Source organism: Cannabis sativa, chromosome 5 (assembly GCF_029168945.1).
Source record: "Cannabis sativa cultivar Pink pepper isolate KNU-18-1 chromosome 5, ASM2916894v1, whole genome shotgun sequence".
Lineage (NCBI taxonomy): Eukaryota > Viridiplantae > Streptophyta > Magnoliopsida > Rosales > Cannabaceae > Cannabis > Cannabis sativa.
Genome location: NC_083605.1, coordinates 70,631,419 through 70,649,478, shown reverse-complemented (window position 1 = coordinate 70,649,478; position 18,060 = coordinate 70,631,419). Strand labels below are relative to the sequence as shown.

The 18,060-nt window shown below is 30.9% G+C and overlaps 1 long non-coding RNA gene across 1 annotated transcript; it reads right to left on the bottom strand.

The window, feature by feature from the left end:
• Positions 1–879: 879 nt before the first annotated feature.
• LOC133038003 (uncharacterized) lies at positions 880–3,540 on the bottom strand. Its single transcript, XR_009687983.1, has 5 exons — positions 3,235–3,540; positions 2,928–3,003; positions 2,729–2,806; positions 1,415–1,532; positions 880–1,255 (listed from the first exon to the last, which is right to left on the bottom strand). It is a non-coding gene; the product is annotated as an uncharacterized LOC133038003 (long non-coding RNA).
• Positions 3,541–18,060: the final 14,520 nt, after the last annotated feature.

Here is an 18,060-nt window from a genome sequence, read left to right as displayed (position 1 = left end):
ATCAAGGGCGTCAGATTTTTCTTTAATTAAATAGGTGAATCCATAACGAGAAAAATCATCAATAAAAGTGATAAAATACTTATTTCTGCACAACGTGGTGGAATAAGGACCACTGATGTCCGTGTGGATAATTTCCAATAAAGATTGACTGCGGTTTGCAGTCTTCTTTCTTGTTTTAGTCAATTTTCCACGAGTACAATCAACACAAGTATCCCAATCAGAAGCATCAAGAGGAGGAAGTATTTCAGATTTAATTAAACGATCAACCCTTTCTCTGGAAATATGACCCAATCTTTTGTGCCATAACAATAAGGATGTTTCCTTAATATGAGGTCTTTTACCCACAGAATTCACAACATTAAAAGAGGAATCTAAAGGAGCCAATGACAACTTGTAAAGACCATCAGAATAAAAGCAATTTCCAATAATTCGAGAGTCAAGCATAATGTCAACATTATCATTTGCAAAATGAAAAGAATATCCTTGTTTAACCAAAAGCGGAAGCGAAACTAAATTCCTTTTAAAAGTAGGAACATAAAAAGTATTGTTCAGAATAATCACTACTACAGAAAGTACAATTCTCGTCAGTTTTTAAATGTCATTTAAAGAATTTACGTCGGTTTATAAAACCGACGTGTATGCCGTAGTCGCAAATAGTTTTTTATTAGCGTCATTTTTAAAATGACGCAAAAAAACAATTATCTTCATTTAAAAACCGACGTAAAATATACACACTTTTATTTTATCTTTAGCGTCGGTTTGAAAATCACGCAAAATAATTTGTAGCATTTCTAAACCGTCACAAAAAAGTTATACCGTCAGTTTAAAAATGACACATAAATTGCTAAAATTGGAAGATTGAGTGAGGAACAAAACTAGTGGAAATTAATGGTTTCTAACTTGTTTAAATTTAATTTGTTGGCCACATACATGAAAGTAGTATAATCTAATAATAACTTAACTGTCAAACATTGTGGCAATTTACACAAATTCCCTTTACCTTTAGATTTTGAACATACACATCAATATATAATCTGGGGACAAAATTGTTCAAATTCCCACCCCCAAAAAAGAAAAAAGAAAAAGAAAATCTAATGAAAAATTGTATTGCAGTAGTCGTTATTTACATCTTTCTCTGCATTAAACCATATACAGTCACAAGAGCCATAACAAGAGAGTGATCCACACTTGCCTCAATCACCAAATTCAAAACATCATCTCCTAATATTACCCCTGTAGATTGCTTTCTCTTTGCCTGCAAAAACCCAGATCATAAAACCATTAAAAAAAGCTAAAAATGTCATTTTTGAAACCAAAATAATCATATATAATAATAATAATAATCATTAGCCTTATTAATTTTCACATTCAGATTTATAAAAATGTACATTTGTCATTAGAGTGAGTCTTGTACCTTTGTCTTTGTACTTTTCATTAAACTAAAACAAATAATAAACATTGGCAATTTGGCATTAGACTTTGTACTTTCATAAAGAACATACAGCTCCTTGTAGTTTGACTGTGTTAAACCACTGCAAAATAAAGAAAACAAAAAATATAAAGAACGCAAGAAACAAAAATCAAGTTGAACACACAAGTACCATAGAGAAAAAGGGTTGTTGCTATTAGAAACTATTATAGTGGTCCCTCTTTAGAGGTTCCAAATATAAGCAAACAGTATGTACTTAATTCGCTCTAACATAGAACATGGAGCTCCAAGAGGGTGACATGTCCAAGGCTTTCGTTGCCTTGAATCCAGAAGCTGCCTCCATCCCTATACCTAAACTGAGGAATGTCAGTAGACTCCGAACAGACCAAGTGTAATTACATTCTTACGTAGCATATGAAGTCAGTTTTCAGCACGCTAAAGCTTAAACCAGTAATAATCTCTATTCCTGAATTAGTATTCATAGCCACTGCCCAATTAATATTCTTGAAAGCTGTGTTAAGAAAACTATACTAGCAACACAATGGAGTTACATTTAGAGAGTAATTCTTAAGAGATGTGCTACATTTTATCTTCTCAACAAACTGATTTGATGCAGGTATGAACTACCAGATTCACATCCTTTATTGGAACAGGTTAGTTAATTTCTATCTGTAGACTTATTAACTGAACCATATCAATCATTCTACTCATTTCATTAAAGCTGAGCATTTACATTGAATTTAAACAGCTTGAGAAACGAGAACCTTAGGTAGATCATCATGAGAAATCAAATCCAATACCTACTGTGAGTGAACCGTGAGCTTAATTTAAACCAAATTCAAGCATTACCTGATCAAAATTACATGGATTTCATTTTTAATATTCCTTATAAATTACATGGAGTTCATTTTTTATCTTCAGTCCAATGGTTCTTTAAATTAACAGAGATTAAAGTTGTATTGTATCACTGTTAATCTGATAACATAGCCATTCAAAAAAGAAAAAAGTTTGAAAACTAATAATTCATCCACACTGTTAAGCTAATTTAATCTTAGAGTAAAGATCATTTTGGCAAAAGTTGCTGTAAAAGTCTTTCAAATTGCAACAGAACTCTATTCCTTTAAAAATTTGTGTTACTTGTTTAAGCATATCTTAAAGACAAAATCGTCCAGAGGCACAAATGTTCTTGAATGTTTCTCTATTTTAATTTTCAAAAAATTGTTCACATAAATATTTTTACTTAAGAAACGATAACAACACAAAGCAATATATATTGATGCAAAAGAGCATGTTTGGTACCATTTTGAAGCAACATTGACGATAAGAACGACCTTTCCATTACATTCACTACAGACTCACATCATTTCCAGGAATATCCTGAAATCAAATCCAATTACAAAATTAGAATAACTAAAACAAATATAATAATTAAAAAAAATCCAAGAAGAGCACAAAACAACCCCAAAAAATAGAATTTTTACATATGAAGAAAACATACAATGACAAATTACTATGTTAAGAATTCAGCTTCGAGCCCTCGACTCGCATTCGGTTGGGGCCCAAATTGACAAACCCTAGAAAAATGCAGAGAAATTGAATCAGTTGAAAGTGATGGTCCCCAGTGATAGGGAAGGGAGAATTGCGAAGTTGGGCTTGACGAGAAGAGAGAGTCACCAATGAATTTTGGGGGCCGAATGCTCTAAGCTTTGGTTTTTGGAGAACCATATCGTAGTATCTCAATTCAATCTAATATTTTCAACCAGATTTTTCAATTTTTAAAAATAAATATATATCTATATATATACCTCACTATATAGGGTTATTTTGTGCGAGCTTGGCCTGAGCGGAAACAACAATGTTAGGGGCTGAGCTTGGCCCGAACGGAGAAGACAACAAGAGCAGGAGGAGAGCTGGGATTGGGGTGGTGTGTTGCGTCGATGACCAAAACTTAGAGAAGAGGGATCGGGGCGAGCAGCAGGGTTTGGGGCGAGCTTTGATCGCCATTCATGGAGTTTGGGGTTAGGGCGGAGAGAGAGAGAGAGAGAGAGAGAGAGAGAGAGAGAGAGAGAGCAGGGAGATGTCTTTTTGCAAAATAAAACTTTGAATAGAAATGGGGTTTTTGTAAATATTTAATAAGTTTGCGTCAATTTATAAACGATGCTCAACTTTATTGCATCGGTTAGTAACGGACTTGAGTATTGTCCGCGTCAATTATCAATAGACGACTAAAACAAACATTTTTTTAAAAAAAATTCACATTCCCGTCAGTTTACATTTTAGCGTCTAATATACAATCGACGCAAATTACTAATTTTTTGCGTCTGTTAGAAACCGACGCAACAACTCAGCCACTATTTTTTGGGTCGGTCCTCGATGTTGACCGTCGTGTTGACCGACGCAAATTATGATTTTTGTAGTAGTGAATCTTATCACGAGACTGTAATTCAAGAATAAATGTTCCAACATAGATAACGTCAACTCCAACATCATTGCCCACTTTAAGCTTGGACTCCCCCTCACTTGGCTTCCTGAGATCCCTTAGCCCCTGTAAGGAAGCAGAAACATGAACAGTAGCACCACTGTCTAACCACCAAGAATCAATAGGAACATCAGCTAGATTAGATTCAAAACAAACACATGCCAATGGATTACCTGATTGTGCTTGCTTCTTTTCTAACCAAGTCTTAAATTTGTGATCGTTTCTTCGAGGCCCCAATTTTTCACAAAAGTAACACTTCACATTAGAGTATTTGGACTTTCCTTTGTTATTCTTCTGTTTATTCTTATGCTCCTTACCATTACCATTCCGTTTAAGAAGCACCATCATTTTTATTCTTGAATTTTCCTTTTCCTTTGTTGGGCTTGAGGTGAGAAACATAGTTAGCAGATTCATTCTTCTCCCTTTTAAGCTTGCTTTCTTCAGCTACACACTGAGAAATTAGGTCGCTGATAGTCCATGTTTGATTGTAAGTGTTGTAGGCTGTCTTGATAAGGCTGAAAGAGGCAGGAAGAGCATGAAGAGCTCGATGAATAATGAACGAGTCAGGAAGAGGAATATTATGATCTTTCAACTTGGACTGAACATTCACCAATTTCAGAATAAAATCTCGCACTCCTTTTAATTCATCATACTTAATGGTTGTCATTTCATCCATAAGATGTCCAAATTTCAAGTTTTCACCGTGTTGTCGTATAATTTTTCTACAGCATTGAAAAACTCTTTGGCATTTGTAGTGTCTGGCAAACCACTCAATAGATGTTCAGGAATGGATCTTTTCATAGTAAGAAGACTAAGTCGACTTGACTTTTCCCATTGTGCATGATGAGTTCTCTCGGCAGTTGTACTGGATTCAGTAAGATCAGCAGGTTTTTCTTCTCGTAGGCACAAGTCCAAATCCATTATGCCTAAAGTAAATTCCACATCTCGTTTCCATGTCTTGTAGTTGGAAGCATTCAAAATATGGATGGAAGCATTATTGTTGTTCACAGAAAAGGAGACTGAAAAATTCAAAAATTAAAACTTGAATAAGCAATATGAGCAATGTATTATAAAATATTGTAGAATCAACTGGTCATTATAAACTCCCCTTTGGGGTGAGAATATAACACACACATGATCTACCTTCATGAAGTTAACAACAAAGAAAAAATACATATCATTTAAGAATTTTATTACCTTTGGGCAAATAAATTTCTTAAAAATATGTATTAATTCAAGCAAAAAATAATAATAAATTTATATATTTAAATTATTACCTTTGGGCAAATAATTAAAATATATATATTTAATATTAACTCACTTCATGGAATGTGAACTAATATATGTAAATACTACCTTTGGGCAAGTAATTACACATATAGTCAACCAAAATATATAATATTTTCTTCAACATGTGAAATTTGGTGATAAAACAATCATTGAAAATTAATAATTTTCAACCAAATTTCCAAAAGAGAGATATTAATTGCTTTTATTATATTGATAATAAAAAAAAATAAAGTGTCCACCACAACACATTATTTTTGTATCAAACAATCAAGTTTTATAACTTTAGAACAACAAATAATGGAAAGATGTGAAAGAAAGAATATTGGTGGAGATTACATAGTCAAGATAAATCAAATAAGAGAGTGACTATATCTTATGGAACGAGAAGAAACCCAAAAAAATTTCTATGATTTACGGATTTTGAAAAATCATCAAAAATTATTTTTAATAATTTTTTAACTGCATAATTATCATTAAAATAATAATAATTATTAAACGGCGTCAAAAAATTAATTAAAAATCACCAAAAAATCAGAAATTAAATTCTAATAATATTGAAAAAAAGAATCGTCAAAAACGGAGTCACGAAACTACCTCACTCTCTCTCACTCTCCGACAGCCGCGAGTGGGCTTCGTCCCAGCGGGTTGTCTTCAACCTCCAGCAGCTTCCATGGCTGCAACATGGATCTTGTGCGACCCGGTTCAAACCCGGTCGGGTCGGGATGAAATTCCGGCCATAAAAGTGACGAAACGGAGGGGAAAAAGAGGGATTTTGATTGGTTTACAATTTCTAATAGATCTATGTCTCTAATTTCGGCTATTAATTGCTAAAAAAAATAGATCTAAAGAAAAGCTATCCAAAAAATAAAGAACATAAAAAAAAAAATTATTTGGATATCAATCTTGATCAAAATTCAAAATTAATCATTGAAGAACATTCGTAAACAATTAAGAATGAGATATCTATAATCAATTTTAAATAAAAAACAATAAAATCAAAAAACACAAATTATAATTTCATATTATAATTATATAAACCCTAAAACTTTAAAGTTAAAATTCTCTTAATATACACAATGATTTCATGCATGTAATATATCAATAGAACGAGAATTTGATGATAAACAAAACCCCTAAAGTTTTAAGATTTAAGAACAAAAAATTCAACATAAAATAATAACGAAATTCATATGTAATTATGGATAATTAACATATGCAAATTAATTATACTAATTATAGGTTCTAAATCATATACAATAGGCAATTTGATACCACATGTTAGATAAATTAACAATTAACCCAAGATCTATTTGTATATAACATAGAACACAATAATAAGATATAATAATTAGGTATGTGTACCTGATTGATCCATAGCAATTATCTCTGATTGATCCACAGCAGTTACTCCAATTCGATAGTGCAATACTATCAACTAAGTCTTCCTCCCTAGATCTCTAAATCAGAAGCAGTTTATTTTATCTGATTATCAAAAGGTATACAATTGTGATGAGACAATATGTATTTATAGAGTTAGGGAGGGGAATTAGCTACAAAACCCTAGTTGGGCTGGGCCTGCTCATCAAAGGCTTCAGTCAATTAGAAAAGCCCACACTTCTGCTTCACCTAGACTTTACTCACAGATGCTAAGCCCATTAACAATTGATCACCAACAACATAGGCTAACACAGCAAAGAACTATCCAATCAACCCAAGTTTTAATAAAACCAATAAAATTTAATGTAAGCCCAAATAAAAGTCTAACATATAGCATAATTGACACTCACTTCTCAGATCTCGCATCAAAACCATAGACAGTTAACCAGGCATTTAAAATTAGTTAAGTACAAATAAAATAGAATACATAGAAACTGAGGGAAAATAAATCATATTAAAACCATAAAACAATGTCAACAATATCCATCTAGACCCTAATTAATTGTTTAGCTACTCATGTTCATTGTAGCAAAATCACATATTAACTTAAAAAAAAATAGGGAAGAAAAGAATGTTGAAACCCTCTAAAGAAAGCATCCAAAATTGCAGAAGGTCTCTGAAATTTGTTCTCCTTTTTCTACTATTTATTTCCTTCCGAATTACTTACCGAAATCAACTGAAGTTCCCTCCTTATATAGCCATTGAGGGCCTAAAAAGATAGAAAAATCTCACATGTTAAAATTCCTTTTCAGCTTTAAATTAGGCCATCACAACAAGCCCACGTTGAGAAATCATTTTTTCTGCTTCAAACTAAGGGCGGGTCGCGGCATGCCTTTTCTTAGGCCGCAACCCGTTTGCATTTTTCACACGAGTATACAAGACTTTAAGTGTACATGCCGCAGCATGACTTTTCTTTGGTCGTGGCCCGTCTTCAATTCCCCCACGTTTTCAAGGCATGCAATCTTTCTTTCCTAGGCAGGATCCTGATTTTTGCACAGTGATATTTTATGCGATCTTTTATCTTTTTCCGTTGATATTTTTTTAATCTTTCTCTATTTTAAATCTGCAAAAATAAAAGATAACAAGCGTAAAATTGCTCCAAACACGAGTAAAAATAAATTAAAAATATACTAAAATTAATCTAAATTTAATACTAAAAACAACCTAACACAAGTCCCTTGTTGGAGTCACAAGATCTGGGTCTTGAGTCAAAATCAGGGTTTAGCTTCTTTTTTATTTTCTTTCCCCTGTATACTTACGAGTATTCTTCTTCATTTTCTTTTTATTTATTTTTTGTTCTTCTTCCAACACCATCATTATTAAGACCACTACCACCGAAATTAAAGAACAAAAAGAGTTTTGAGCTTGACGACAAATCTGAATTGAAATATAAAGGGGATCGAGATTGATTATGGCAAACGTGCACATCAAATTTGAAACTCGTGCACACTTTTTCTTCTCATTGCGCAAATCTACACCCCATGTCTGCTTATAATATATTTAGGGCTCATTTGGTAATTCTTATAAAGTCGTATTGTATTAAATAATAAGGAATACTATACTTAAATCAAACTTTTTATTGTATTAATTATTACAATCATAAATTTTAATACAAAATCAACTGTATTATTTATTACATTATAAATGATCTGTATTAGCTTGTATTATAATATTTAAACCCTAGACCCAAACCCAGACCTCGGCCCCAAACCCCAGACGTAGACTTCAGACTCGGACCCCAAACACGGACCCATACCCAACCTCGTTCCTGGATCCAAATCTCGAACCCTAGTCTCGAATCTGCATCCGAACCCCGACCCAGCCCCGACCTAGACCTGGACCCGGACCCAACCCCACTCCCAACTTCAACCCTGACCCCAGACCCCAAACCAGACCCCAGACACGAACATGAACCTCGAACCTGAACCCAACCCTTGCACTCCTAGACTAGCTAGGCCCCAAACTCGGACCCTGATGCGACCCCAAAGCCCAGACTCAAACTCGAACCCCAAACCCCGGTTCATGGATCGGGGTCGTGGTGGGGGTCAAGTTTATGTAAATATGTTTACACAACCTATTAATAAAATTTAATATATACTAAACATTGTACTGTATTAAATAATACTACTACAATTTAATACAATCTAACACAAAAATAACACGGTGTACCAAATGAGTTCTTAAAAATTAAATTACACTGGACAATCCATGTTAGCGTTTAAGATTAAGAATTAATGAACACCTTAAATTTGCAAAATTAGAGTGGAGATTGGGAGGTATTTCCCACTAAAATTTTAAATATATAGACAGTTGTTAAATAGTGTAAAGTTTAGAAGGTGTATAGCCACCACTGACCCTATGATAATTTAATTCCAACAATGTTATAGTGTTAGAAATTTACAATGTGCCCATACAAATGTATGAAAACTTAATTATTATTAACACTACAAAAATACTTATCAGGTTACACACATATTGATTCGATAAACAATATAAAAAAACATTATTAACTAATTATTATAAAGTGACGCGTCCATAGTATTGGGCACATGCTTTAAGGCTTAAAGTGTGAAATAGCCAATGTTTATTGGTTTTAATATATATAAAACCTTATACTTCTTACCATTGATACCTTAACCTATTCTCATATATATATATATATATATATATATATATATATACCACGTTCTAACTGTTAGATTAAAATCCTCAATATGGGCTCATATGTATATTAGTGTATTGCTATTTGAAGTTTGGCCCAAAATAAAGTGATCATTTTTGTAATTATGGGTCATTGGGTATTAAAGTGTCATAGGCTAAATGTGTAGATACCCTAAGCGATATTTCTAATTTATTGAGGGGCTAAATTAGAAATACTTAAAATTAATAACCTAGCTATGAGGTTATAAATTGGTAGTGGTCCCCAAGAAACAAGTGCCAATTTCTATTCTCATCTTCCCCCATCAAGAGAGAAAATTAGAAAACCTAAGTCTTGTTTTCTTGGAAGATCATTACCCAAAATCACCACAAAGATAATCTCTACAAGATGGATTAAGATCATCACTATCTATGAATTAAGGTACGCTTCCGTCATTTGAATTCTTCTCTTTGAATCAACAAAGGTATTCTTTAGATCTATAGTTATACACTTATAATTATATGTAATATGTTTTTCTATAGAATTGAATTTTGTTGTTGCATATTTTATGAGTGATATAAAATCTAACAAGTGGTATCAGAGCTACCTTTAATTGATTCTTTGAGATTTTAGGGTTCATGTTTATAAAATTTGGGAATAAGAAAAATTAGGGCTTTGATCTTTCATTTATAATTTTGGGTTTGGTTCTTTGATAATAGTCTTCAAATTCATATTTAATCTTATTAGAGCCAATTGTTATTGGTTTGTTGAATTAAGTTTTGGATTCCATTTTTTCTTGATTTCGGCGTCGACAGCATGTGGTGTGGTTTCACTAATTAACTCTACAATTACATTTACATTTATTAGGTTTTAATTTAGTTTTTATATATATCTGCATGTGGGTAATCCTGTAAATATTCTTTCACATATGATTTAATACAATTTAGTTATGATACAGTGTGTATATATACATATAGCCATTGCCGAATTTTTATGTGCGATGGTCTGTTTTCATTCCTTTTCTCTCTATTAATTGACAACATGTTGTTCAATTTACTGATTCAATATAATGAAATCAAGTAATTAGAGATGTATCACATATGAAAAGACGTTAATAATTGCATATGTGATATAATGTGTTATAGTATATATATATTTTGACTTTTATATATATATATATATAATATACTAGCAAAAAGTACGTGCGAGGCACGTATACTAAATTTTATGTTAGTTTTTTTTTCTATATTATTTAAAAGTGATACAATTAAAAATTAAAGAAAAAATATTATTAGTTATTAGGTGAGATTATTATTACGTGTATCTAAATAATATACTTTATAATTTGGATATAGTGCGTGGAATCCATAGTCCATTGGATGCTTGGCAACATCTTCAGGTTCGATTCTAGCAGTGTTTTGAATTTGCAAAATAAATATTAAGAGTATGAATAAATATACAACTCCTAAAGTCATAACCCCAAAGTGTAGCAGAAATGGTTCTGAGAGGTAAAACTGAATATTTTAAATGGAATGCCACCGGTAAGTACCTTTATTATAAAAACTAAGCTCGCTAAAAATGTGACCAGGAGAAAACAAAATATTCTCAATGGAAAAATGTTATAATTACCACTGGATGAGAAAGAAAATATGGTGCCTAAGTGTTTCTTCACACCAGTAGGAAGATTGAGATGGCAAACATCAACTCCAATCCAAATCACTGAATGAATTTCAAAATAAAAAAATAAATTAGAAATATGATAAAATAATGAATGAATGAAAAATAAAGCCAAAAAAAAAACTATTTTAAATGATTCGTCTATCTTTTTTAACTATTTCAAATGAATTTGTTCAATGTAATTCAACCATCTAATTATAATTTGGATGATTATCAAGGAGCATTGAAGCTTGTTTCTCATGTTTTGGTATCTTAGAACTCGATATCGATCTACTGGAGCTTGCAACCCCCTTTGATGCAATATCAATAGAAACGAAGATAATCCGCACTAAACATGTAGCAATAAATTATATATACACATAGAGTTTATAGATATTCCATTAAATTAATAAACATATATAGGGTGATATCTCAAATAAAATAAGTGTACCTTAACAAAAAAAAAACAAATGGGTTGTACAAGTTGTATTGATACTTGAAAATCTGATTTGTTTGGGCTCGGCTTTGTTCCAATCAAAAGAGGTAAATGAACCGCATAATTAATTTCTTTCGTTCCGATTAGTTCTCTGTTTCTGTTTCCATTGAGAAGAGATTAGAATTTGACGCCTAAATCTTGATCGGAGATTCGCCATACTCTGAGGAAATCGCTTGATGTGGCTCGGAGACGGGTTTTTGGCACTCCTTGTCTGGAATGAAGATTGTTTGGTCGAAGGGTATGGGTGTTAGAATGAGAGAGAGGCAGAACGGAGCAAATATCGCCATTGGAGTCGTATGTGTAGATCTCTGAACGTTTTTGCTACTTCAAAAGCTTAGTGAATAAATGATTTAACAAAAAGGAAAAGGAAGAAGAAATAGTTGGGATTTCACCAAGAACCAGGAAAAAATAGCTAAAAATAATTAAATAATAATAAAAAAAAACAATACAAATAAATACATATTCATACCAAAAATTAAAAAATTTACAGATCAAGAATGCTTTAAAAAAAACGTTATAGATTCGACTAATGTCTAAGAATGAGCAATTCAGAGAAGAGAGTCCTGATCATCATCTTTAAAAAAAATCAGAAAATGTAATTCTACATAAAGCCCTAATCTTTCCACTAAACTAAATTAGATTTGTATGAAGAAAAGGGATTAGGGTTTGATTCCGTCTAAATAAAGCCCCATCTTTCTACTAAACTAAACTACATTTGAAAATCAGAAGTAGATATTGGGATTTTAGTTTATTTTTGCTAATAAATTGGTTTCAGTTTCGATTTCCACGGGAGATCATTTTGATTTCATAGTTTAATTTGTACTTTTATTTTTTGTTTATATTTATTTTAAGAAAAAATTAAAAACTTAACAGACGTTACGTTAGCTTAGGCATTCAAAATTGTTAAATAGTAATTGGAATAAAGTCACCCAAAAACCAAAAATTCTGTTATATAGCTACATTTTATATAAAATAGATATATATATATATAAATTAAATCAGAAACAAATTACAAATATCAGTTCAAATATTAACGAGATTTGTTTTATTTTTATTTTATTATATATAAATAATATTTTATTATTTTATTAAATATAAATAAAAAGTCACCCTTGAATTTCTCATAAACCAAGAAATTTAGTTATATAGGCACACTTTATATAGAATAGATATTTAAGATTATGACATGTTGCCTTGGACTTTCAGTACATGAGTTATTCAACTTTTATTATTGTTCAATTTATTTTAAAATTATTTGGATTCTTAACTTTGCTGCCTTTGTTAATGGATTAACTAAGTTTGGTTATTTATATACATATATAAATTTTAAGCTTTTGGATGAAAGTTAAGAATACTTAATTTTGGATTAATTTTTATTCAAGTTTGGCATTCTAAATTACTAAAGTTTGTGTCTTTCATTCTAAATGAGTTGATTGAAATAAGATGTCGCCAAAGCGACCTCTCTTGTGTAGATTGCTCATGAGGAATGTTAGATGTTTGTGTGTGTGTTTCTCATATAAGTATTGATCGGCCCAAAGGAAGGTTATACTTATTTTGAGGGCACACATACTTGTGGTGATAAATATGTGACAATTATAAGGTTTCCATGTGAACAATATGTACAGTCCAAAGATTGACAAATTGTTTGACAGGATTTATTGTCAATATTTGATTGCTACAACAAGAGTACCGCTTACAGTTAATATTACTGTCCAAAGACTTGATATTAATGGTGTGTTTGGTATCTTGAGATGGGATTTGCCATTATTTGAACTTATTTTGTTGTGTTGATTCTTTTGTGAACCCTTGGTTATTTTGTTCTCTTTTTTTTTAGCTCGTGTTTTAGTTATATCTACCAACATAAAGTCAATTCTCATGCCAATGAGATAAATTTTTAAGTAAAGGAAAGATGCAAATATGCTTCTTTAGCTACCTTGTTTAAATAAAGGATAAAGATAAAGATAAAATTCAGTATGTTGCATACGGAACACTGTTAAAGAAAGTGCAAAAGATTTTAGATATGGAATTATCTATGACTTTTACAAAAGGAATTAAAATAAGGTTAAAGTGTTCCAAGTATGTCATTAGACATATCTAATGAAAATAAGTTTCTCACTATGGTTTGTTTTGTAAATGATTTAATTTATTGTACCTAACTATACTTAATAAGTAATTTTTTATGAAATTTCTTATGTAAGTATACTATGGAAGGTTATCTATGAAACTAAAAGCCAAGTGATGATGAAAGATTCATCTTTAGGGGCAAAAGTGAAACATCTACATATGAGGCTATAAGGATATTCAAACTATGGTTAAAGACTAGTTATGTTTTGGATTTGGAAAAGACTTATACAGTATCATCACCTAGATGAGTTTTGGTTTTGAATTCTATTTTGAATAAGTTAGGACATTCTTGTTCATTTAGAATTTAAAAGTCTTTTCCAATATTGGTTCTACTAGCTCTTTAATTTATGAATTTATTGAAATTTGCCTCATATAAAGAAACCTTATAATTTCTCTTATGGTACAAAATATAAATTGAATCATGAGAATTCTATTATACTTTGGTATAAGTATTAAGATTATATCTCCCAAAAGGAGAATAGAAGGACTTATTTTTAATAGAATTCTTGATCCCTTGATTTAATAAATTTTAGATTTTATAAAGGGGTAACAAACAAACATAAAGAAATCAAGCGACAAAATAAAAAGTTTCATTATCAAAGAATTTATGCTATATTTTGGTAGATCTTTCCTCATGGTTTCATGGAATGATCAATAATAGTATCTTGTCTTCAGACTAATGAAACTTGTTTTGTTCATAAGGCATTAATCTTTAGACGTTTCTTTTAAATTTTTAAACCATAGTTGACAAATCAACTAGGTAAGAAAATTAAAATCGTTGAAACTAACTATGATGGTTAACACTACCATGGGAGGTATGACGAATCAAGTGAATAACGTCTAAGATTATTTTGCACAAATACTAAAGAAATGTAATTTCATCTTCCAATACAAAATGTTAGGCAAACCTAACATGAAGGGTATTTGAGAGATGTAATTAACATTTATCTAAGGACATGACTAGAAGTGTGATAATTCATTCTTCGTCATGAAACTCGTTTTTGGGGAGAAACACTTAAGAATGCAACATAAATTCTGAACTGTGTATCAAGTAAAGTATAAGTTAAAACTCTTTATAAACTAAGGTTGTGGTTAGACTAATAGTCCAACATATAGATATATTCTATTTGTGGATGTTCGATTAAGATGAGTTCTTATAAGCCTCATAAAAGGAATATGGACTCCAAAATAGTAAGGAACTATACTTTACTGTATACTCTAGTAATTAAAAAAGATACAATTTTTGTGATCCCACATTATGGTTCAATTTTGAGACGAGAAACTTTAATAATTTTGAGGATGTTGAGTTTGGGGAGAAATAAGATTATTATAGATATTGTTCTTAAGAAGGAATTGACGTTAAACTCAATTCCAACTATCACTTTTGACAATATTTAGGTTTCCATGATTTTCATTGATCAATAAGTAAATCCAGAACCTTGATAAGACAATATCAAACAACTTCTCATTCAAGATATGGTAAATGTTTCAGATAATCAAACTCAACAACCTCAAAGATCAGTGTCATTAAAGAAATCCATGAGAGAAAGGACATAAGAAAATAATGGGATGATAGACGATGATCCAATCAACTTTTATCATGCCATGAAGGTTCCAACTCTCGAAACTGGATTGATATCATAAATAAAGAGTACAAATTGATGTGAGACAATAAAGTTCTGGTATTTTTCCTATTGCTATAAGGTGTAAAACCAATTGGTTATAAATAAATATTTATAATCAAGAGGGATGCAAATTGCAATGTGGAGAGATGTACATTATGTCTTGCATGTAAGGAATTACTTATAAAGCATATATTTATTTTGAATAGACTTTCTTTGGTTTAATTGAAAGACTATTTCAAGACAAGCATGACACTGACTGCTCATTATGGTCTTGAGTTATATCAAATGGATTACTAATGTGTCATTTATCAATAATGATATTGATGACAAAAGTTATGTGTGCAACGAGAAAACTTTGTGTCCAAAGATCCAAAGAATATGGTTTGCAAATTAGGAAAATCCATGTGTATACTCAAGTAAGCTTCTCGTGAATAATTACACAATTTTCATTAAGTATTCTCATTTGGTTTTTGAGATAAAAGCTTTTGATGATTGTGTATATATCACAGGTTCAGTGGGAGTAAGAATATGATCCTGGTATTATATTGGTGAACAATTGCTTGCCATTAATGATATACTCATTTTTTTATTAGGAATTCAATATATGTTGAGAATGTTCTTGAAATATTCTTGAATTATAACAAAAGAGATATATCAATAAAATATTCAAAAAATTTGGCATGAAAGATACTATACCAGGTAATAAGCTTGTAGCTAAGGAAAATAAGTTGTCTAAATTATTGCCCTAAAAGCAACCTTAGAATTCAAGAAATATAGAAGATTCTTAATTTTCATTAGAATCTAATATATGCTCAAGTATGTATGTATTTGTACTTATACATATTAAGAATGTTGGATAGATATTTAAGTAACCATATAAGGAACTTTCGGTATGCAGCCAAATAAACTATAAGGAATTTAAGAAGAACAAAATACTATATGTTCACTTATCAGAAATTAGAAAACAGAAAATGTTGGAGATCATTAAGATTTCTAATTCTGATCTTATAAAGCTTTTAGTTGTGAGATTTTTTGTCACATATGGCTGAAAAAATTAAGAATGGTATTGTAAGCTATTAAAGATATATTTTGTGACAATAAATCAATCAGGTTGCATTTTAATAACAACATGAACTCTATGAGGTCAAAGACACATTGACTTTGAGCTAATTGTTATTAAAATAAAGTTCAGAGTAATAAGGTGTCTATAGAACATAATAAGGACAAACTCCATATTTTGTGTGATCTGGATCATTAAGAATATACCACTTAAGGCTTTTCAGGAGCGTATTGCTCATATATGGATGTGGTATTATTTAAGATTGTGCTGGTTTAGTGGGAGTTTGTATTTGAGATGTTCTATCAAGCTGATACATATTTATGGTTTGATTCTGCAGATAAAGTATGGATTTAAGTTTTGAGTACTCTGAATGTATTCTTTCTATTGAGGTTTAAGTATAAGGTTAGAAAGAATTAATAAAGAATTGATCTCAATTAAGGAGGACCAGTTGGAAATAGACATGCTAAGATCACATTAATTTGCATGTAATTTCCATGCTACGCATCCATGATTGATCTATGTCATTTAGTTATATTGATATACGTGACCATTGATGGGTTTAGCTACGATAAATGTTGCGAAGGCCGCTTTGATCCTATGTTAGTATAATTAATGGACGAGATTGTTTTGAAATACCTATAATTATGATAGCAAAAGTTAAGCGCTTATAAGGTTACACACTATCAGAAAACATATGTAGCCCAAGTGGGAGATTGTTGGATTAAAATCCTCAATATGGGCTCATATGTATATTAGTGTATTGCTATTTGAAGTTTGGCCCAAAATAAAGTGATCATTTTAGTAATTATGGGTCATTGGGTATTAAAGTGTCATGGGCTAAATGTGTAGATACCCTAAGCGATATTTCTAATTTATTGAGGGGCTAAATTAGAAATACTTAAAATTAATAACCTAGCTATGAGGTTATAAATTGGTAGTGGTCCCCAAGAAACAAGTGTCAATTTCTATTCTCATCTTCCCCCATCAAGAGAGAAAATTAGAAAACCTAAGTCTTGTTTTCTTGGAAGATCATTACCCAAAATCACCACAAAGATAATCTCTACAAGATGGATTAAGATCATCACTATCTATGAATTAAGATACGCTTCCGTCATTTGAATTCTTCTCTTTGAATCAACAAAGGTATTCTTTAGATCTATAGTTATACACTTATAATTATATGTAATATGTTTTTCTATAGAATTGAATTTTATTGTTGCATATTTTATGAGTGATATAAAATCTAACACTAACATATAGTTGCGCCAACATATAAGTACGTACCTCAAACTCGAAACCATATTAATTAAACAGACGAAATGAAAACTCATAATATATAATATGTTTCAAATATAAGCCGTGCTTTCAATAACTCATAACACATAGATTCTTACTCTTACTCCCAGCCCCCCTAGTACTGATTTCTTTACCCAATATATCTTCTTTAAGCTAGTAAAATCCTACGTACGTAAGAATTAATATTAATTAGTACAATCTGAGAAAATAAATTATAATTAATTAAATAGTTAGAAAAGTAGAGAGAGAAGGCAAGGCAAAGGTATCGGCCTACACAAAAGTCAAATGTTCTTCTAATAATTAATAATACAAATATTTCTAATTAGAATATATATTATCATGTAAAAGTCAATTAACAAAAGAAATCAACAAAAGTTCACCTATATAAGGGCCCGTGGATTTCATATTAAACCATCATATATTAATTTATATTTATTCCCTTGAATTAGAATGGTCTAATTCAGAATTAATTAGCTACCCACCTCATGAATATCCATATGGACACTATAAATACATGACATACCTTCTTT